The sequence below is a fragment of the Taeniopygia guttata genome, chromosome 6 (assembly GCF_048771995.1).
Source record: "Taeniopygia guttata chromosome 6, bTaeGut7.mat, whole genome shotgun sequence".
Lineage (NCBI taxonomy): Eukaryota > Metazoa > Chordata > Aves > Passeriformes > Estrildidae > Taeniopygia > Taeniopygia guttata.
This window is the reverse complement of record NC_133031.1, coordinates 12700647-12721782: the sequence shown is the minus strand read 5'-3', so window position 1 is coordinate 12721782 and position 21136 is coordinate 12700647. Positions and strand designations below refer to the sequence as shown.

Sequence of the window (21136 nt, the reverse complement as noted above, 5' to 3'; positions counted from 1 at the left end):
AGCTGGCTTGTTGGGCTGTAAAAATGTATTTCCTGGTCATATTGAGCATCTCATCAATCAATACCCCCAAGTCCTTTTCCCCAGGGCTGCTCTCAATCCATTCTCCAGCCATCGTGTCTTTGTGCTTGGGATTGCCATGACCAAGGTGCAGGACCTTGTCTTGCCTTGATGAACTTGCTGAGGTTTGTGTGGGCCCACTCTCAAGCCTTTCTAAGTCCCTGTAGATGGCATCCCTTCTCTCATTGTGTCAGCTGCATCACGCAGCTTGGTGTCACTGAAAAACTTGCTGAGGGTGCCCTTGATCTGCTGTCGATGCTGACTGAGGTGTCAAACAGTGCCAGTACTGACCCCTGTGGAACAGCACTCATTCACTGGTCTCCACTTGGACGTTGAACTGTTGACAGCAACTCTGAGCGTGACCATCCAGCCAATTCCTTATCCACCACATGGTCCATCCATCAAATCCATGCCTCTCCAGTTCCAAGTCAAGGATGTAAGATGTTAGACAGTGTCAAATGCTCTTCACAAGTCCAGGTAGATGGCATCAATCACTCTTCTCTTACCCACCAGCACTGTAATCCCGTCATAGAAGGATGTTTGTAGTGTTTCCCCTTAGTGATGCCATGTGGACTGTCACCAATCACCTTATTTTCCATATTTTGGCATCAGGTTCCATGGACTTGTGGACCCTCAGGTTCCTTAGCTGGTTCAGAACCTGATCTTCCCCTATGGTGGGTGGTTCTTTATTCTTACAGTCCCTGCCTTTGCCACCTCAGCAAAGGGGCTCGTGCAAACTTGGGCCTCAGTGGCTGAGCAACTGGCTGGTGAAGACTGAGGCAAAAATGTACTCAATGACATTGACTACCTCAGCCTTCTCCATGCCACAGATAACCATGGGTCTTGTTTCATTCTGGAGAGGTCTCACATTTTCACTGATGTACCTGTAGAAGATTTTTTTTTTTGTTGCCCCTGATGTCCCTGGCCAGATAGAATTTTATCAGGGCTTTAGCTTCCTAAGCTGGTTGCTTGGACAATTGCTCTGTATTCCTCTTGGCCTATCTGTCCTTGCTTTCATTCTTTTTCTGTGGGGGAAGCAGAGGCTTCCTTTTTGTGTTTGAGTTTGTCTAGGAGTTCCTTGTTCATCCATTCAGGTCTCCTGACATTTTTGCCTGGCTTCCTCTTTGTTGCATTGGTCTTGACCTTACAAGGGGTGATCCTTGAATATTAACCAGCTTTCTTGGGTCACTCTTCCTTTCAGGGCTTTATCCCATGGTACTCTACCCAGAAGATCCCTGAAGAGGCCAAGGTGTGCCTTCCTGATGTCCAGGTTAGTGAGCTTGTGGTGTGCCACCTTGCTGGCCTGAGGATATTGAACTCCATCATTTCATGGTCACTGCAGCCAAGGCTGCCCTTGAGATTCACATTCCCCACCAGCCTCTCCTTATTGGAAAGAACAAGGTCCAGCATAGCAACTCTCCTCGTTTACTCCTCTGTCACTTGGAGAAGTAAGTTACCCATGTATTCCAAGAATCTCATGCCCTGCTGTGTTGTCCCTCCAATGGATATTGGGGTAGTTGAAGTTCCCCATGAGGACCAGGGCTTGTGAATATGGGGCAGCGCCTCTGCCTGTAGAGGGTCTCATCTGCTTGGCTCTCATCTCCTGCTTGGGTGGCCTTAGACTCCCACTATAACATCACTTGTCCTTGCCATCCCTTTAATCCTCAGCCATAACTCCTCATCCAACCCCAATACAGCTCCAAACACTCCATGTGGTCATGGACATAGTGGGCAACACCACTTTCTCCTGTTCCCTGCCTGTCCTCCCTAAAGGGCCTGTATCCTTCCACTCCAACTCTCCAGTGATAGGAGCCATCCTACCACATACCTGATGCCAGTAAGCTCACAGCCCTGCAGGTGTGCACAGTCTCCTGCTGCTCTTGTTTATCCCCCCATGCTACGTGCATTTGCCTAAAGGCGTTCAAGTTGGGCCTCTGATGGAGCAGACTTACTGGCAGGAATGGCTGGAATTCCCTTGCACAGCACTTCAGCTTCTCTCTTGCTGATTTGCAATCCCTCTCCAGGCTCTGGGCATCCCTTGCTGATACTGGTATCAGAGTAGGATTGGAATGGACTGAGGATTCTCTCTCAGCAACTTCAGTGTAAGTCTTCACCAGCTTGGCAAGCCTGCAACCAGAGATGCTCTGGCTGTTCCTGGCAGGTGGGTCCCCATCAGACTCCACCAGCCCAGGAGGTTTCAACATGAGTCCCCAGGAGCAGCTAGGTCCCTGGCTGTGGCACTAGACCCCTGACCATTTGCTGGTTTGCCAGATTCACCTGGCCCTTTCAAAGCCCTTCCCTTTGACAGGGAGGACTGATGAAAAAGCTGCCAGCACTTGAGTTCCTCAGCACCCCTCCCAGGGATCTGCAATGTCCTTGGTCCTCCTCAGAGCACTCCTGGCTGTATCCCTGGTGCGCACGTGAAACAACAGCAGCAGATAATGTCAGGAGACTGTAGGAGGCTCTGGGTGACAAGCCTGCTGCAGCTTTCTGGGAATCAGTCAGGTTGATGAGTGGGTTTCTCTTTGCCTCTCAGAGGAGAGAGGAGAGTCCCGTGACTCTCACCTGTCACCTTTGCTAGTTGTGCTGGTTGTTACACAGGGAGCAGATGGGGCTGCCTGACTCAGCTCCAGCCTCACTCCTGACATGATGGGTCCTCCCTCTCCAGCCTGCAGAGTGCTGAGGTGGGTCTGCAGGGTCACCTCAGGCTTCAGGGAAGTCTCTCCTCCAGCAGGTTCTTGTCATTTCAAGTGTCTTTTCTTCTGCCTTACTGACACCCCTCCTCCCTTCTGTGTGTGCATGGTGGGAGAGTTTTTGCCTCTTTGGCTGTGGGATTATTGCAGGCTGCCCTTAGAACCAGCCATCCAACTCCTTCACAGCCTGAAGTTATGTAGCCTTCTCAGCCCTCCTGCAGCTCTGCCACAGGATGTCCTCTGCCTCAGCACATCTTTTGCAGATACTCAAGTACAGAGATTTGGTTTGCAGTCTTGTTAAGTGGTTTGGAGACCTCCTCTCAGCTCCAAATTGCATATACTGCCATGCACAGGACGCTGCCATAACATAATTCCAAATAAACATATTACCTTGAAAGTAAAAAATAAACAGTTGCACAGTGAAATTGCTGTTGAAACTGCCCAAGGCAAATGTCACTGGAATTTGTTAAGGTGAAATATAAAAATGTCCTTTCAAAAGTGATTTGATACTTGGGAGAACAATCAGACTGTGAGTCATGTTCTATGTGGAAGAGTAAATGATCAGCACTATTTTTGTCTTTATTTGTAATCTACCATGGTTAAGGGTAACCTTTCATTTGCTACAAATGTTGGGATGTAAATCCCGAGTGACTCGTTGTTGGCATCGTGATGGTTATTCTAAATAATCCAATTCTACCAAAGCTTGCTCCTGTCACAGTCCAATTTAGATGTTTCAGATCTGTTTTCAGATGTTGTTTTGTGTATCAACTTTATGTTTCCATTAAAGTCTGTGATTTCAGAAGCATGGTCTTGAGTCAGACTGCCAAAACCTGAACACAGATTTTCATTTTGCAAAAAGTGGGATATGAAGTTGTGTGTTGGAATTGAAAGAGCTTCCCTGTTGGATTGATCCTGTCCTGGTTTTGGACAAGCAGTAGGCACAGCAGCTTTTCCTTGGCACAGAATCTGCAATGTTGAGTAATGCTTATGCACAGCAGACACACAGCTCTGAATGCAGGAGGGGTTCTGCTGTGACACCACGGTGATCTTCATTGGCATGACACGACTGTCAGAGTGCATACTTGGAAAACAAAGGGCACTGAAAATAAAACCCTTGATATGGGCTGTTTTTTCTATTGAGAGATCTACAAAAATGAGACAAAAATTACACTTGTAGTAACTTGGTGCTTTGTCTACTTGTATTCCTATATTTTATGTCTGTAAATGGGAATTCCTCACTTGCCATGGGCAACCAAGGCATCAAGATTCTTGGTTTTGTTTGGGTTTTTCTCTTCCTTAAATGAAAAATGTAATTTTATCCAGTATCTTCAGCAAGAGTATGCAGCTGAGAGATGTGAAACACCCAGTGTCTAATCCAACAGCCCTGTGACAACATTGCTGTACAGTAGGGTAGTGGGACAATAAGCGATGCTGAAATAACCAGCAGAGGCAGGGAGTAGTGTGTACTTTAGACTTTCAGCATAAGTCAGTGTTGTTTCAACCATTAATTTGTGTGAGAATTTCACTAATAGTTATTGCTACCTATCCTACTGGACATAGATCCTGCATATAAAACACATACACGGCCCATAATTACAGTTTCCATGCACAATTACCTGCATTAAGCGCAGTTTAATGAAAAATTATGTGTTTCCTAATCCAATTAATTCTGACTCCTTTCCTGCTTATGAATGTTGGCAAGAAATAGATTATTGCTTTTAAGTATTAATTCATAATATGAATTCATAAAGCTTCTTATGTCTTCTGTGTATGCTATTTTTGTAAATATTTCCCTTGAAGTGTTTCCTGTTTGTTCTGTGTTGCCACTAGTCAAAATAGTGACAATTTTGTTTCAGTTCCTCTTTGGAGAGTAAATGTACTTCCCACATGGGAAAAAAGTGATACAACAGATGATTATTTCCATCAGTGCCAGAAATACTTAAGCACTTGGCTGCCCTGAGGAAAGTGAATTCAGAGGGAACAAATGATTCACCTAAATATACAGGTTGGTGGGAATAACTTTCTAAAAATTTCTGCCAACCTTTTCTAAATATCTGCAGAAATGACATGGTTTACCTGATCTGTGCTTTGAGTTGTGACAGATGGGGGAGATCATGAATCTCACATGTCAGTACAGTCCTTAGAGCAGCACAAGGAAATCATTGCAATATTGGTTTCCACAAACTTCCAGAGGTAGGATACTCAGAAAATCTACTGTGAACTTGAAAATTTTAATTTTCCTACATTAACCTGGTTAATATAGTAGAAGTTCTTAAAAATATTATCCCATGGATATGAGGTATGTAATATTTAAATGATGGGGATTTTATCTAAAATTCATCATGCAAAATATGCATGAATCTCTACGGTACTCTCAACTGGACCTTAGGAATTCTCAAAAACATAAAGGCAAGCTTATATTCCTTATTGATTTAGCATTAGTCTTATATGAATAATATAAGCTTCAAAATACATGTAAAAAGAATATTTCTACTCTATATTTTTTGAAAGTCCAAAAAAATGGCTTATAATTTTGAAGTATTTTGTTTCAAAACTCAGCTTACCTGAAAGTGTTGTTGCTCACTGTAGCTACAGTGGTAAATTTATAACAAAATACTGGAGATAATATTCAAAAGCACCAGCCCTTAAGTAGCACCAGCAACATTCCCCATGAACCGAGTGCAGATGGGCCATAATGTGATGAATGATCTGGTTTTTTCAGCCCAGGCAAACTTCCTGAGAAAGAACCGAGTCATTCTCTAAAAATTTATGCAAGTACTTAAAATTTTAATAAGAAAACCTTAGCTGTTCATGTCCTCCCCATCTAACTTTGTAAAAATTAAGTAGTCCCTCTGAAGTTAGTGGGATCATTCATAAATACATTGCTCATAGACATTTGTGGGTCTAAAGTCCAATATCCCAAGATTCAACTAGCAAAAGTACAAAGGGCAGTATCAAAATGTGGACAAAGTAGCAATAGCCCTCATGTACAACACTGACACAACCTTTTAATTTACTTGTTAAGAAGCAGTCTGTAGAATGAAATATTAGACACCAGAGAACAGGTAAGCACAAATAAATTTCTAATTTATACCTAGAAGAGACAATGAATGAAATATTTTTTTGCTATTTATCAAGTTCTTCAGTAAAGCTGAGTCATTAGTTTAAGCTCTATTTTGTATTTCTCATTTCTAAACTTTGGGACAGCAACCTGTGTCTTCCAGTTACAATAGTTAAGCACTCCAAATGCATTATGAGAAAATTAAGTTTCTCTCTTTTTATAGTGTTTTTGGCTTTACCTGGTCTTTTAAAGGGTTATATGTATCACAAACCAACAAATTGCTTGCTGAAACCTCTTTCTTTGAGCCATTATCAAAGATAATGTTCTGAAGTTAAGTAAAAGCATTTTGCCTGCCTGAGGATAGATGAGTACACCTTCCCTTAAGCTCATCAGAAATAATTATCTCCTTATTTGGGTTAAAAAGGTACAATTTATAAAAATGCAACTTTATCTTACCTGAAAGCATTTTCATATGGAAATAATTTTCATATGATTTCACTTTTCATTACAGAGTAATCTAAATAGTGAGAACAGTTTAAGAGCATTGCAGTTATACTTACCATAGATTTGAAATCCTGAACAATTCAGCCTTAATCTGAATATCAATCATTGCAGTTCCTAGTCTGATTTTTCTTCTCTCAGCATGTCACATAAATTATTGTTTAAGCCCTTATATAATTTTTCAGCTGTTCAGGGCTTTCCTTCCTGACATGATCCTGATTGAAAGAGTTTGAAGTGAACCCTGATTTTGGTTGGGAACAAAACAAAACTCCATGTGCCACTTTCATAGCTTCCTGCCAATGCAATTTCCTTTCTGAATTTACTGTGCTTAAGGATGGAAGTATTTTAAAATTGTAATAAAACTAAATCAAATTAATATGTATTTTAAGCATTTGGTTTGCAAAGAATCTTGCTTGCCTATATTTAGGTATATTTGAGAGTTGTTTTGGGGGAAAGAACCCCCCCAAAAACTCCACTTTGTCTTTCAGAGAATGTAATGTAGTGTAAGCTATGGCCCAGTGCAAATCAATTAACTAGTAGGATACATTCATCCTATTTTTTTTTTTTGCCAAACTGCTGCCAATAACAAGAATAATATCCCTTTATTGAAGATTATTTCACAAAAAAGGAAGAGATTCGGAATAAATTCTTGCCTCTTGGAAAAGGACACGTCAAAAGGGTGGAATCCCAAGTAAGGAGTGGCTGATGGGACAGATGAGGAGGCTGAGAGAGGGGGCTGATCTCATTCCTTGAGAAAACTAGTAAGGATTCATCTTCAGATGATTAAAAAGCTTAGAAGAGCATTGTAAAGATTGAAATATGGGAAAAGTGTATGAAAAGATCCAGGAGATCAATACCAGAGTCATAGTATATTTTTTTTAAATGTCTACAGAGCTTTGAGAACCAGCCAGTGAGAAACAAACAGGGTTAACTGTTCTCTAAGATAGTTTTTGTGTGGTCAAGAGTGTGAGCAGAAGACAAGAATTATTCTTTCTGGTACAGGGTATGAATAATTGAGGGAGATTTTAGCATCAAGTCAGGAAATCATTTAACTGCATACTTCACTGTTCTTCCTGCGCCGAGACTTTCTGAATAGTGGCCTGGTCTAGCCAGCAAACAGAAGGGCATGAAGTTTATGCTGCTTATAGGGATTTTTATTTTAAAACATTGCTGTTGGAGGTCTTAGAGGTGGTGTTCTTCCAGGATCATTTGTTAAAATGAACTGTGGCAGTTTGTTAAATATCAAAGAAAAACAGATAATGTGAGTTTTTGTAGAAATACTGCAGAGAATACTTATTTATACTGCAAAATATTGATCCCCATTTTTACATGCACAAAGATAAAGTAAGCAATCAGGTTAGGTTACAACAGGTTACCCTCAGAGACAGCTTTGTAACCAAACAGAAATAATGTTTATGGAATCCATTCTGTTTGCTTACTGAGTCTCCATTATGGTTTCCTCATATTAGAAAATGTGAAATACATGCTTTGAAATGCTAGACCGTAAACTAGAGATTGCTTCTAATTGTTAGGATTTCCAATGAGAATTCTATTTCCTAGGCAATACGTAGCAGAACACTGTTCAAGGGTATTACACCTTGAAACGCAGTAATATGAGTAGCACATATTACCTTTATTGCTATGAAAGGCATCAAATCTACACTAAGGACCTTGTCATACAAGATTTAAGCATAGCTCAGGGGGAGCAGAAAACATACATTAAATTATCAGCAGCATTTTAGCATTCACAAGTTAAGCTATGTTTTTTCACCTCCTACACGTGACCAAATTTTACAATTTGCATTTGTCTGCACTCGTAATGAACCTCTTCGTGTTGTGAGTGTACATCAGTAATTTAAACACAGCTTGCACATATCTTCTAAGATGCTTAAGTTGCAGAAAAAGTCAGTTCAAAAAAACCATTTTATCTCTGTGCTTATCCTGTCATAAATATGATTTGTTTTTTAAAATAGTGCAAATCCTTGCTTGTCTAGCATCGTGCCAGAACTGGTAACTGACATTCTTAAATTTAAATTAAAAAGAGAATGAAACGGAAATAGGAATATCATTTATAACTATTCAATTCCATCTAGTAAATACTTCTGAACTTGATATTCCATAATTTAAATGGGGTGCAGATCAGGTCTTTCTCATTCTAATTCTAAAAATAGGGACAGGAAAGGAGAAGCAAGAACACATTTTCCTTGCTCTTGAGAAGGAGTGGGAATAAATTCAAGTGATTTTCAAAATGTTCAGCTCTCCTGGAGTTGCATTTCTAATGTAAAATCTTGCTTTGAATTAATTTGATTTGGAGTTTCATTTTACCAACAGATGTGAGTCGTTGTAAGATGCTCATTAGCAAAACTTTTTCCTAACAAAGATAAAACAAGTCAGCAATTAAAGAGAAGTTTGTGAGACTGTTAGGAATGCAGTGACATTTGATCTTGACTTTACAAATCAGTTCATCCTTACCCATTGGTTTTATAATGATAATGATAGTAAAGTCTCAACAGCATACTTTAACACTTTTCCAAAATCAGCCACTGCTTTTATGCACCACAGGAACAGATGCCAATTTCCATGAAAATCTAAACAAAGTATTTTCAACTGCTCAAATGAGGTATGGTATTTTTTTCTGGTTGTCTGTTGATATTCTGTGGTACCTAGGAGGCTTCTTTTGACAAGGGAACCTTCCTTTTGCCCTGTCTTAGCACTGTTACAGCCCTACGACAGTTTTTCAGTCAGTGGTAAAGTACTGCTAATAAAATCAAAGTAGTTAGGTGATTTTATTATTACTCCCATGCCATTTTATGGAAGGGAGGAGTTTAAAAACATGACAAATGTTGCTCTTGAAAACATTTTAATGATGTATATGCAACAATGACTGGTACCAGAAACAAGAGAAACAATTTGTTTTATGAACTGGCTGGATTTTTTACTCAAATGAGGGAGATCTTTTTTTGGGCAGTGACAGTCAAGTCTTAACACTAGCAAAAAAAATCCAAACCCTAAACTGGAGTAGATAAAATATTGCCAACAATGAGCAGCACAGTACAGACAATGAACAATGTATTAACTGCTTACTAAACTGTCAGCATGGGTGATCATCTCTGTACTGTGCCTTTCTACAGTTTTGGTTTTTTGTGTGGAAGGTAGTGGTGGTTTTATTGACTGTTGGGCAGGTTCAGTGGGTACACCTGATCATGCAGTAATGCATGAAAGCCCAAAAAGAAAAAAAAAAGGAATGTGTAATTTTTTAGCATGTTTTGCATAACACTAAATCTTCCAGTCAAAACCCTCCTATTTGTTTTCCATTCTAGGCACAGAATTTGGTTGCTTGGACTTTGTTTCACAACTGCTTTGCAGTCAATGTATTAGTGACAAAATTTTATTCTCTTTTTAGAAAAATGCCTACAGCACTTCTTGGTGCTATTAGACAGAAGCTATATAGCAAAGATGTTTTGGAATAGTCAGAAATAAACTAGTATAGAATTCCAGCACTACCTACATGGATTGCTTTCCATATATGTTGTTACTGCTGTGATACCCTGGTGCAGCTGCGAGTGAGCAGTGGAACCATGGGCACACAACCCATAGTTCCTGCCAGGAAAAATAAGGCCATGTGGCCAGGAAAAATGCTCAGCCACCACTGCAGAATATTGCCTGCTGCTCTCAGCTGGAGCAGCAGCAGAGCCCAGGCATTTAATGCAGCTCCCTGCTTGTCCTCTTCTGTATTCCTTTTCCCCCATGGCACCAGCCAGAGTGACACTGTACTGGTGGTACAGGAATGTTTTCACAATCCATTTGCTGCTGTCACAGAGCTTGGCAAACATTTGTTGCTAACAGCAACTATATGTTGGTTTCAAAGAGAAAAAGTTATTTGAAGAGATTGTATCCAAAAAAATCTGATTTATCCTTCCATATACTTTTTCCAGATGCTAAAGTATCACTATTCAAAGAAAAAAGCAAGTGGACTACAGTAAGCACTTCTGTTATCAGAAGAAAGCATTTTCAGATAGTAGATAAAACTAAATCTTATTTACATTCACTTACAGCTGTGATTGTATTGATTTAGTTTTCATGATAAGGAATGTCTTTCATGAATTAGTCTGCTTTAATGTATGAAAGGACTCTATAAATTTTAAGTCAGTTGATACTATTTTCTAATAAGAATTTTTGAAAGGAAGTAATTTAGCAACTATGATCCCAAAACACCAGGAAATGAACAACTCATAGCAGTTCATTTACCAAACATTATATAAATTATATGCTTCTGAGTCCAAAATTCAGTACATTATAATACCAAAGAATTACTATTTATTTGATCCCAAAACACTATGTGAAAAAATTTAGTCCTTCAGCACTCAAAGACGTAGAGGCCAAAACCAAGCATTGACAAAAAGGAAATGTTGCTCAGTGCAAAATAAAGGGCATGGTAACAACACATACAGGAAGATTTTTGTGTGGTATGTTGGTACAGATGAGCTCTCTCTCCTAAAGCTGTGGCAAATCAAGGCATTATTCCAGTCTCTGAAAGCAGCGAGGTAAAACATCCTGGCATTCCAAGTGCCTGTAACTCGTGTCATTGATGCCCCACAATGACAATAAGTCTGTGTCCTTTCAGAGCTCCAGAGCAGCCCTGGACTGGGCTCTCAGTGCCCCAGCTGGTGCTGACACTGCAACACTGCCAGAGAGCCTGAGGGGGAGCCTGGCATTGCCCCAGGCAGGCGTGAGTTAATTCTGCTGGAGCCACGGCCTCTCCCAAGACCCCGATTCACTGCCCGGAGCAACAGCATTCGTTTGGACAGCAGCAGTGACAAAGGGTTACAGAGTGCAACTTTGAAGCTCAGATTGAGGATTTTGAGGGATAGAAATCCCAATGAATAAAATATTGGAGGAGGGTTGATTTAGGGCTATTAAAATTTCTTCATGATTTTGCATGCATTGTTCAGTATCTGTTATAAATAATTTGCAACACTTAAGGAAAAAGAAAGCGGTTTCACATGGGATCATGTTGGAATTGTGCCATCAGTAAAGCTGAGCTGTGGTATTTGACAAAAAGCCTTGTGTCAAGGCAAACTAATGACTATTGTTTGACAATTAAAGCTCAGAATTTTCAGGCAAAATAATGGACCATTTTTCTTATTCTACATGCATGTTTCACTTCGGCTCAAGAGGCTAATAGAACAAAAATATCCTTTGTTGAAAGATTGCCTTTTTTCTTTTCTCCTTTGGCCTCAGTTACATTACTCCTTCACTTTGGTATCATGTTCTCACATCAGCTCTTCTCTCTTTCTTTTGTTTCTTCCCCTCCAGCCCACACATATGCTTTAAAAAAAAAAAAAAAAAAAAAAAAAAAAAAAAAAAAAGGCCTGAGAAAGAAAACCAAAACCACTAGAGGCTGGAGCTAATGCTGTTCTGGAAAACGCTTCTTTTTTGAATAAGCTATTGCCAGCCAGCCACTTCCTTTCCCCCAACTGTACCAATTTAAGAACAGTGTTTAGCAAAGTTTAGGGAAACATTTTTAAAGTCTGTCTCCTAAATAACCATCCTATCATAATATTTTAGGAAGATACAAAGCTGAGCCACATAAATTATAAATATATAAATATATATACTATTGCTCTCAGATGCTAGGAGGTCTGCAACTACCTGTCTAAGAAAAATCCTGAGGTTGAAATGAATTGTATCTTAAAACACAGACATTTCCTAAATGTTTTATTGCCTGCTTTATTCACAAACAACGTGGGAATTCCTCCGTACGCCTGTAAGATTAACACCAAATAGGAGCTATAACATCTATCTGCATAAATACAGGTCTGAGTTATGAAGGAATATCTAATCTTAGAACAGCTTGTTCTGATAGAAGAATCAGGAAACTATATGCAACATCACTGCAAACCCATCATTTTTCCTGACATGGTAGACCTTTCATACAGAGATGACTATGAATATCCATGTTGCTCCTACAAGAGGTTAAGAAATCTATTTTTTCCTTCTCTCAATCTGGAAAAAAACAACCAGAAGAAATTCTGGTAAGCAGAGGAAACTGGCACTTAGAGAAGAAAAAAAATATTCTGTGTATAATCCCCTGGAAGGCCCTGTATAGCTCTCCCCACATAGCAGCAACAAGCTCATGTGCAGAAAGGTGGTACCTGGGAAACTTGAAGGACAATATTCAGAGTCTGCTTGCTCTCTGTAGGCCAACCAGTGGGTGCTGCAGCATTGTCAGAATGAAGGGTTAACAAAATCAGTAATTTCAGTTATCTCAATTCCGTTATCTTCTTGTACTCACAAATATTATGTCTACAGAACACTGCAGCCTCCAGTGTGTTGGTGTCTACTAAACTCCTGCTCATTATCCACAACAAAGATGACAAGCAGGATGTTCAACAGCCATCTGTAACATGCAATACTGAAATTTTGCATGAGGTCATGTTTAAAATAATATATTTACATACTGTTTAAAAGAGGAATAAAGCCACATTTACCTAGTTTGAGGAGTGCATATGTGAATATTTAAAACCTTCGGATAATTCTCTTTTATGAATATACTTTTTAAGTGTGTTTTTGAGGGATAACTAAAATGATGATCTAGCATTGTGACAAGTTTTAATGGATAGGAAAGTGTCTGGATTGATGGATGGTAACACCAACCAAGTGTCTTTTACCTGTTTATTAAAGGTATTCCCTAGAAAGACCTTTGCTGTCTGAGGGCTTGAAATCTAGACTGAACAGATCTGGTCCTTGGACACCCAGCCCCCTCCCAGGCTGTGTAGTGTAGCTATTTATGAACAAATGGGTTTCTGCCTGCCTGAAGACAAAGGGCTCCTCTGTGCTAAATGGGGTACAGATCTCAACAGAGCAGTAACGTGACAAAGGATGCAGCTTCTGCTGCTCAGACCATTGGGGCTCTGTGCTGGAAAGCCCTCGGGGCCTGCCTTTGAGGCAGGTGAGCAGTCCCAGGCAATCCAGCAGAGTGATGTCAAGTTAGGGGGTGCAGGTCTGTATCTAATAAGCCTTTGCTGGCTTTCTCTTATTTTTGATGAGCGGAACCAAAAACGTCTGGATCAGAAACGTGGAAGGCCAGTCCTACCTCACCTGCTTCCCGAGCTTCTCCCTTTTAAACTGCTACAAGCCACCATTCATGCGTGTGGCTGGAAGCTGCATGAGTTCCCAAGCTTGGCTTCTTTTCAGGTCAAGCCCTGCAGAAAACGAATAATTAAAAAATAATATAGTGTAATGAAATGTTCTTCTGGAAATACAGAACTGTACATAAACACTTGGATAAGTAAAAAATAATTACTGGTAAATTCTACTTCTCGTTTCCATCATAAAGGCTATATGACAATTTCAGGGTTTTGCTAACACTTGAGCAATCAGCATCAATGTGCTGCTGCTGGACCTCTGCGAGCCGCGGAGCTGCAGGGCTGGCAGAGCAGCGGTGCCGGGCAGTGCCGGGCAGGGTCACTGTCCGGGCGGGCAGCGCGGGGCCGGGCGCCTCCGGGCGCGCTCGGTGTGGCCTGAGGGGCGCTGAGGGGCCCGGCCGGCGGCGGGCCCGGCCGGCACCGCTGCGGAGCGCGGGGATAGCTCGCAGCTCTCGCCCTCAGCCGAGCGCTTCGCGCCGCGCCCCCGCCTCAGGGGAGCGAGCAGCCGCAGGGCGGAGGGAAGGAGGGAGGGCGGTCCCGCGGCCCCTCCCTGCTGCCGTGCGGCGGCGGCGGCTCCGCTTCCCCGCGGGACTGCGCGGGGGACCCGGTCCCGCCCCGGGGGCGGTCGGGGGCGGCCGGCCCGTCCCCTTTAAGCGGCGCGGCGGAGGGTCCCGCCCGCTCATTTCCGAGCACGCAGGAAGTGCAGGCGGCTCCGCGCCGGCCCGCGCGGTGAGTACGGCGGCACCGCGCCCCTCCGCCCGGGCCCCGCGCCTCTCACCCCTCAGCTGCCCGCCGCTCCCGGCCCCCCGCCGCCGGTAGAAGGTGCCGCGCAGCGCCCCGCAGCCCTCCCGGCCGCGGGCAGCGGCACCGCGGCGGGCCCGGCCCTGTGTCCCGGCCCCGTGTCCCGGCCCGGAGCGGGCTGCGGCCGGACCGAGCGGCCGTGGGTCCGCGCAGCCGGGACCGCCGGGGGTTGTCCCGACCGCCCTGACGAGGCGGCCTGGCACAGCGGGCCACTCGGTTGTACCGTAGCGCAGTCTCAACAATAAACCGAACCTGTCCCTCACGGCTGCGTTTCCATTGTGTTGGCGGCCGTGGGCGTGCTGGGAGCGCGTTGGTGCAGCCGCAGGCGGCGGGATGCAGCAGGCGGTCCCCCCGCCACAGCGCAGCGCTGGAGCCGCACGGGGCAGCGCCCGGCCGGGCTGTGCCGGGCTGTGCCGGGCTGTGCCGGGCTGTGCCGGGCTGAGCCGGGCTGTGCCGGGCTGTGCCGGGCTGTGCCGGGCTGTGCCGGGCTGAGCCGGGCTGTGCCGGGCTGCGGGGGCCTTTGGGCTTGCTGGGGCCGCGAGAAACCCCCATTGCTCCCACCAACCCCCCAAAACAGGCGAAGTGATGATGAGGGTGCTTAATTATCCTCAGTGGAATGGTGAGCATTGTTTAAACTACGCGTGACATCTCCGTTTTTGTCAGATGCGTTCTTGCTCGGTAAATTCTGTTCTCTCGCAAATTGTGAGAGTTTGGTATTGAGCATAAAAATAACTTGTGTAATTGTCACTAGTCAATTAAGTCAGAAATGCTAAAGCAGAAACGGGGGATGTTGCAATTTTCAAGACCTTTTTTAAACCGAAGTATGTAGAAAATTGAACTTGGTAGTCCATGTTTTCAGTGAAGTGTAATCAGTGTTTATTATGTGGTTTTGTTGTTTGTTTGTGCTTTTTTCTCTTCAAGTCCCTCTGTCAGGTGGAACTTGGGACACTGATCTCTTCTGCTAAACTTGTAGATGATGGATAAGGACTAAGTTTATTGTCTTCTCTCTGGTAACTCAGAAGAACTGCAGAAAAGAGAGGTTGTTTCAACACTGAGTCAGTATTTCTCAGTTTAAGGTCATCCAGTAGAAATACCTTTTTTTCCTCCCTGTTTCTTTTCCATGGAGGCTGTAACGCTAGGCCTTATAGGACAGTTTCTTCTTTTCCAGCATGCACTAGCTGCAAGTTCCTATCTTGCTCTAGTGTGTTTGAAGGAAACTTCTGGCTTCCCTTTATTTATTAGCTAGATAGAGGGTCCCCAAGGAGCACCAAAGACAGCAGTTTGGAAATATTCCCAGTAGCTGTCAGTGGAGGTAGGTGCGTTTTGCAGAGAGGTGTTAGCTACGAGCCTCAATTACGCCCTGAGGCTTTTATGGGAGAGTGAGTCCTTATCAGAAATATCAGGAGACCTGCACTGAGCATTGCTACAGCATCAGTGTCCTAAACCATCAGCAGCTGAACATGGGAGGAGGAATGGTGGTTGTTGTTGAAGTGCATGACTGTATGGCCCAAATAGACATTCTTTAGCTTGTCTGTTGCTGGAGAAAACATGTGAGAACTTCAGTGTGATTAAGATTAGTTGATCTTGAATAGTTCTTTTCCTTCTTGATCCCATGACTTTGTTTTAGTGTTTTTTCTCAGGCTTAAGGAAGGAAGGAATAAAGAAGAGAAAGAAACCCCCAAACCTGTTGGTACAGCTGCTATATTGTGGTAGAAGTTCCACCAAATTACCCTTGAATGTAAATTCTTTGCTTTTATGTTCCAACCCCAGGATATGGGTCTTCCCAAATCAGTGAGAAATACCATCTGAGGGTATGGTTAAATAATAAGTAGCTGTGTTCTCTTACCAAGAAAACCCACAAGCATATTTGGCACAAGAATTTCAACCCCTGCATCACAATCTGCTACTTCATGCTTGCCAGAAGTGTTCTGTGGATCTCTTTATAAAAAGAATCCATCAGAATTACCTGAACTTTTAAAAGAGATAAAACTCAACTCCCAGGAGGGTGGGTATGAGAAATATGAGGTCAGTTTTTTTCACTGCAGAAAACAAATTGCACAATATTTTTCTTGTCTCTGAAGCAGCCTGTCATTATGAAGCAAGCTTCATGACTTGCAGTATTTTCTCCTTAAATAATGCGGAAATAGGATCACAGAGGTGGGATGAAAGTCAGGCTTTGGATAAGTGCTGGAACTGATAATGTCCTTGGCTTTTTGTTAGCTCATCTGCCCTCTAAAGGATTAGCCATTCAGAATAAAAGTATGGAAAAAGTCCATAGTAATTTTGCTTCTGGAAAAAATAATGTAGAAAATAGGCAGGGGTTTCAAGAGTACAAGACTTGAAAAAAAAAATCAATCTCAAAGGACACATTGGGAAGAAAATATTTTCAGGAGCATATTGTTTTTAGGAAAAAGACCAAACCACAAATAACTGTGCCTTATCTATGTATCTAATTATGCTCTTTTAAGATTAGTGCTGGAAATGGGGAAATGAGACCAGAACTCACAAGGTGTTTATAAAAGAAATATAATGCTTTTTGGAAGGGAATGGGAATATAGTTTTATTTCTGAGTTGGAACCACAGCGTGTAAGAAGAAATCTGTGGAAAGGGACTTCTTACTGTCTGCCAGAACAGCTTCATTCTGAATTATGATTAGAAAAGCCCAGCAGATCCATTAATGTTATAGCTCATGAAAAAAAATCTGAAAGTGTGCAATTACTTTAATATCTTTAATTTCTTTTTTATTAAGCTCTTTAAAATTCTGGTTTTGAGGGCAGGAAAAATTCTGCAAGTTACAGCCCTCCAGTCATGAGTGCCTTTCAGTGCAAAAGTAGTTGAATAGGGTACTGGTTTAGACCCTGGTTTAGAGGCCCATTTTGGGTACAGCTAGCTTCTGCTTTTATCCAGGCCTTTAAAAAATTTTTATTGTAAGGCTGCAGATATTTTGTGTGTACTTAAAAATGTAGACAGGCAAGTTAAGCAACTTAGTATTTCTTGGGTATCTAATACTTTGTGGTGTGTATAGTCTAAATTGGTGGTTTTGATGGTCACTGCTAGCTGAGGAATTTTGTTTTAAAGACAGTAACAAGATAATCATTGCAGTGACTGTATGTAGTCACTAAAGATGGGACATTCAAGGAAGAAGGAAGATGGCTTTTTTTCCCTAATCCTTGAAGGTGCTGCATGTGGAAACTTAGCAGCCTGAAATACGTGTGAGAAGCTTGCACTCTCTGCTGGCACTGGGCTGTCTCTGCTGCAGCTCTGGGTTATGGTAAGGCTGGCAGGGGCCACTTGCTCCACAATTATTTCTGAATGGGGTGTGGTGGAATAATATCTTGAAACAATCTCTGCTTTACCTTACTTGTTTTAAATACTCTTTCCATTCACACACCAAATCCCCTAAAAGCAAGTTGATAAAACTGGCAAGTTCTTTCAAGCTGTGAGTGCAAATGTGAGGTCTGGAAAGAGAATTAATAGAGTTTGTGTTTCAGAGTGAAGTTCAGAGAATCCAAATAAGATGCTATGAGGAAACTATCTTGTGAGGAAATCTTGTATGTACTTTTTAAATCTATTTCCTGACAATCATCTCCAGCTGTAATAAAAAGTGACTGTAGGGATGGGCCTGTTTACTGATTTGTGGCTGCCTGCAGTGTAGCTGCTTTCCAGCGTGGTGCTCTTGGGTCTGATTGCTTCCTGTAGCCCTTCTGTGTTCCTGGGGAGGTTTTGGTCTGGAGCCCATCTCCCTGCCCAGCCTGCCGTGGAGGATGCCCGTGTCTCCTTAGGGAGGTGCATTTGAGGAGAGTGTTGGCAGCTGTGTTGGTGGGGGACAGCAGGGGCAGAGCTGCCTCTGTTTTACTTCAGCCTTTTCCTCCCTTTAATTCTTTCACTGGTGGAGTGAGTGGGTGGTGAAGGGCAGGTCTGTCTGGCTTTTGTCCTTACCTTTCCTCCTCCCCTCTACTAAATGGTGAACGGTGTTTCACTGGTGAAGCATCTCCTGGCAGAGGATCCTTCTCATTTGGTACTGGGCTCTCTGGTAGGGATGGCGCTTGGGGCAGCTGTCCGGAAAGCACAGATCAGCACCCAACAGCCACCATATGCATCCTGCTGTCAAAAGTGAGGCTTCCCATCAGCTCCTCTACCATGGCCAGAAATAACCTAAAATGTCCATCAATGCATTGCTTCAATAGATGGAGGGCTAAGAATGTTTACCTGTGGGAGTCTGAGTACAAGTACACACTTGGCAACTAAAGAAAAAGTGCAGAATGGAAGTGCTGTAGCTGTCTCAGCAGTGTAGGCATGGCTGGGCTGATGCTGGGGGAGGGTTTGGTGGGCAGACACTTTCGGTACCTGTTCTCCCAAGAACTAGGGAAAGTAATTTTACTCTTCTCCGGCATACTGGAGGGAATTTCTGTTCAAGGAAATCAATGTGCCAGTTGTAGAGCAGAGGTGAACTTCTCTTATGGCTAACATACCCTCTGGAGATGGGTCCTACCCACGTACTTTAATGGCTGTCACCGGCAGCAGTCGTCTGCTTTTGCTGAATGTAGCTTCAGGCTGGTTCTCACGTGTTCAGAGTTAAAATAATACAAAGCAGAACAGGTAGGAATTAGAAGTAGCTTAGAAATACAATATTTACAGTTAGTGCATTTCCAAGTAAAATTGCTGAACAGATGAGGTTCTTTTATATAGACACCTGCTTCTTGTACTTAACTCTGACAAATGAACATCAACCACAAAATGAGGTTAGTATGTCTGCACTGTTAATGTGCTTTTTGTCAGGACAATAGATGAATGCTAGAAAACCAAAATTACAGGACACCTGAGTTTTCTAAAAAGCTGTATATGAGCCTACAGCAGTTTTGTATTGACTAGTCCCAGTTAATTGTGTAAAGAAAAGGACCCTAATAGTTTTTCCGATGCCAGTTGCCAGAAACAGTTTCTGCCTTGCAGGTGTGTAATTGCAGGAAGACATGAAAATTTAAAGCTGATGGCTGAGATGCTGCTGTACAGGGATTCTGAGCTAATTCTGTGTAGATGTTTTGCTTGTAGTGTGTTGTGTGTGATAGTCAGTTCGGTAACCAGGCAGATTTTCTGCTCCCCCAGTGTTGGTGTGTGGTGTTTGCGTCTTCTCCGTAGAAACTGCAGAAATAATACTTAGAGTTCTGGGTGGAGTTTGTGTTGCTGCTGCAGGCAGGTGTTGAGCAGTGATGCACAGGAAGCAATTGAAGCTTGTTGGGAGCACTGCTGAATTAAAGCAGAGGAAATGATGTAAATGAGCTTGTGTTTTGAAGCACACTGTGAAAACACCAAGTGCTAGTCTTGAGCATCGTTCAGAGTAAACCCACAGTTCTGAGGCTAAGTCGTACGTTTCTGTGAAATAAAATCTGTCCTGTAAGAGTGTTTTGGGTGACAGCTTTCAGATGACTTGTGGTAGCACTTCTGCTGTCTCTTAAAGGTTTCCCCAAGCAGTGGTGTCAAAAAGGATGGCACTTGACAGCACTATTGATGTTGCTCACTGCCCCAGGGGCAGCAGATGCCTTGCATGTCTTGTGCTCTGGTAGAGTGAAAATTAAGACTGCTGAGTGAGGGTAGTCCAATCCATCTTTCATGTGCTCTGTGAGTTCCTGATACACATAGGAGTCTTCTGAAGAAGACACATTCAATTTGTGAAGTAGGAGGATGAGTATTGTTTGCAATCAGTGCTGGCTGGACAGAGGCTGGCAGGTTTCTTCCCAGCACAGTCAAACCATTGCTCCAGTAAGATGCCTCTGCAGGGCAACTTTGCCCCAGTGCCCCCAGTGTTTGGCAAAAGATAGGGTGTTAACATCCAAAATCCTGTGTTAGGTTCTGCTATGAAATGCTGCTATGCATGTTTCTTTATGTTGGATTTTTTAAATTATATTTTGGACAGAATCCAGTGGTTTTTAATTACTTTACATTAATTCTTCAGAATTCCTCCTTAGTTTAAGGTCCTAAGCTTCTATTAGATGGACAGGTGGGAATGATAGAAATTTAAATCAACTGTGTGAGGGGACAAGAAGGGAAGGAAAAACAACTCTAAACCAGTGTTCAAACAGTGTAGTAGAAGTTGTTGCCAGTAGAACTGTGTGTTAAATATGGCACTTGTGACAAGTGTCTGTGGTAACAACCTGTATGTCCCTGCTGTGAAGCAAAACAAGCAAAAAAAGTTAGGAAAAAAAAAAAAAGTAGTGAAATATGAACACAACAAAAGAAGAGTGCAGGGAACCTGTAAAAACTTAGCTTTTCTCTCCTTAAAACCACGGTTATCTCCTCCTGAAGAAAAGGGGACGAAAGGCAGTTCAAGTGGTCCAAAGACTGACTTCAAGGACTTGAAGAACAAGGCAAGAGATGGGAAGCAGCATCATGCAAAGTGTTTAGTGTTTGATGTTTCTAGTTGTTCATACTGGCAACTTTGTCAATGCAAGGAAAATACCAAGATAGATAGTTCTGATAAGCTGCTGGCTTTTCTGCTTCTGGTGAAGCTTGGTATTGCTAGTCCTTTAAGAGTAAGTTAATGCTTAGTTATAATGTCAAACTGAAAAATTACAGATGACATTAGCTGTACTTCTGGAATGCGCCAGATGTTTCTCAATTGTTTGACATCCAGCTGTCATGGCTGGTGACATATTCGTGGCTGATTTGTTGTGCTGAAAGCAGAACCTGAACTATTACACTGAATTACACTGAACTATTACACTGAATTTTAGCCTTTCTAAAAACATTTGTAGTTTGTGTTCCTCCTTCCGTCTTTGATTGAGGACTGAAGAATAGCAAAATGAGCACCGTTTTGAAAACCACATGTGAATTTAAGCCGGCTGATTCAGTTTTGTTTAAAAAAACTTAGAGTGTGTTTG

At 42.5% G+C, this 21136-nt stretch overlaps 2 protein-coding genes and 1 long non-coding RNA gene across 4 annotated transcripts in view; 2 read left to right on the top strand and 1 right to left on the bottom strand.

Annotated features, from left to right (window-relative positions):
• The window catches only part of RET (ret proto-oncogene), an 87046-nt gene extending 75794 nt beyond the window's left edge, over positions 1-11252 (top strand). The window contains exons 22-23 of the mRNA XM_072930994.1: positions 1259-5815; positions 8875-11252. The gene's annotated coding sequence lies outside the window, so the exon portion shown is untranslated. The remainder of the gene's footprint in view (positions 1-1258; positions 5816-8874) is intronic.
• The window catches only part of LOC115495760 (uncharacterized), a 29938-nt gene extending 15118 nt beyond the window's left edge, over positions 1-14820 (bottom strand). The window contains exons 1-3 of one of the 2 annotated variants that reach the window (XR_005980797.2): positions 14514-14820; positions 13409-13517; positions 5315-5486 (exon numbers count right to left, since the gene is read on the bottom strand). This is a non-coding gene — a long non-coding RNA (uncharacterized lncRNA). The remainder of the gene's footprint in view (positions 1-5314; positions 5487-13408; positions 13518-14513) is intronic. The other variant, XR_003961071.4, reaches the window with a different exon arrangement.
• Positions 14005-21136, top strand: part of CSGALNACT2 (chondroitin sulfate N-acetylgalactosaminyltransferase 2) — a 32445-nt gene continuing 25313 nt past the window's right edge. Inside the window, exon 1 of the mRNA XM_030275888.4 lies at positions 14005-14189. The gene's annotated coding sequence lies outside the window, so the exon portion shown is untranslated. The remainder of the gene's footprint in view (positions 14190-21136) is intronic.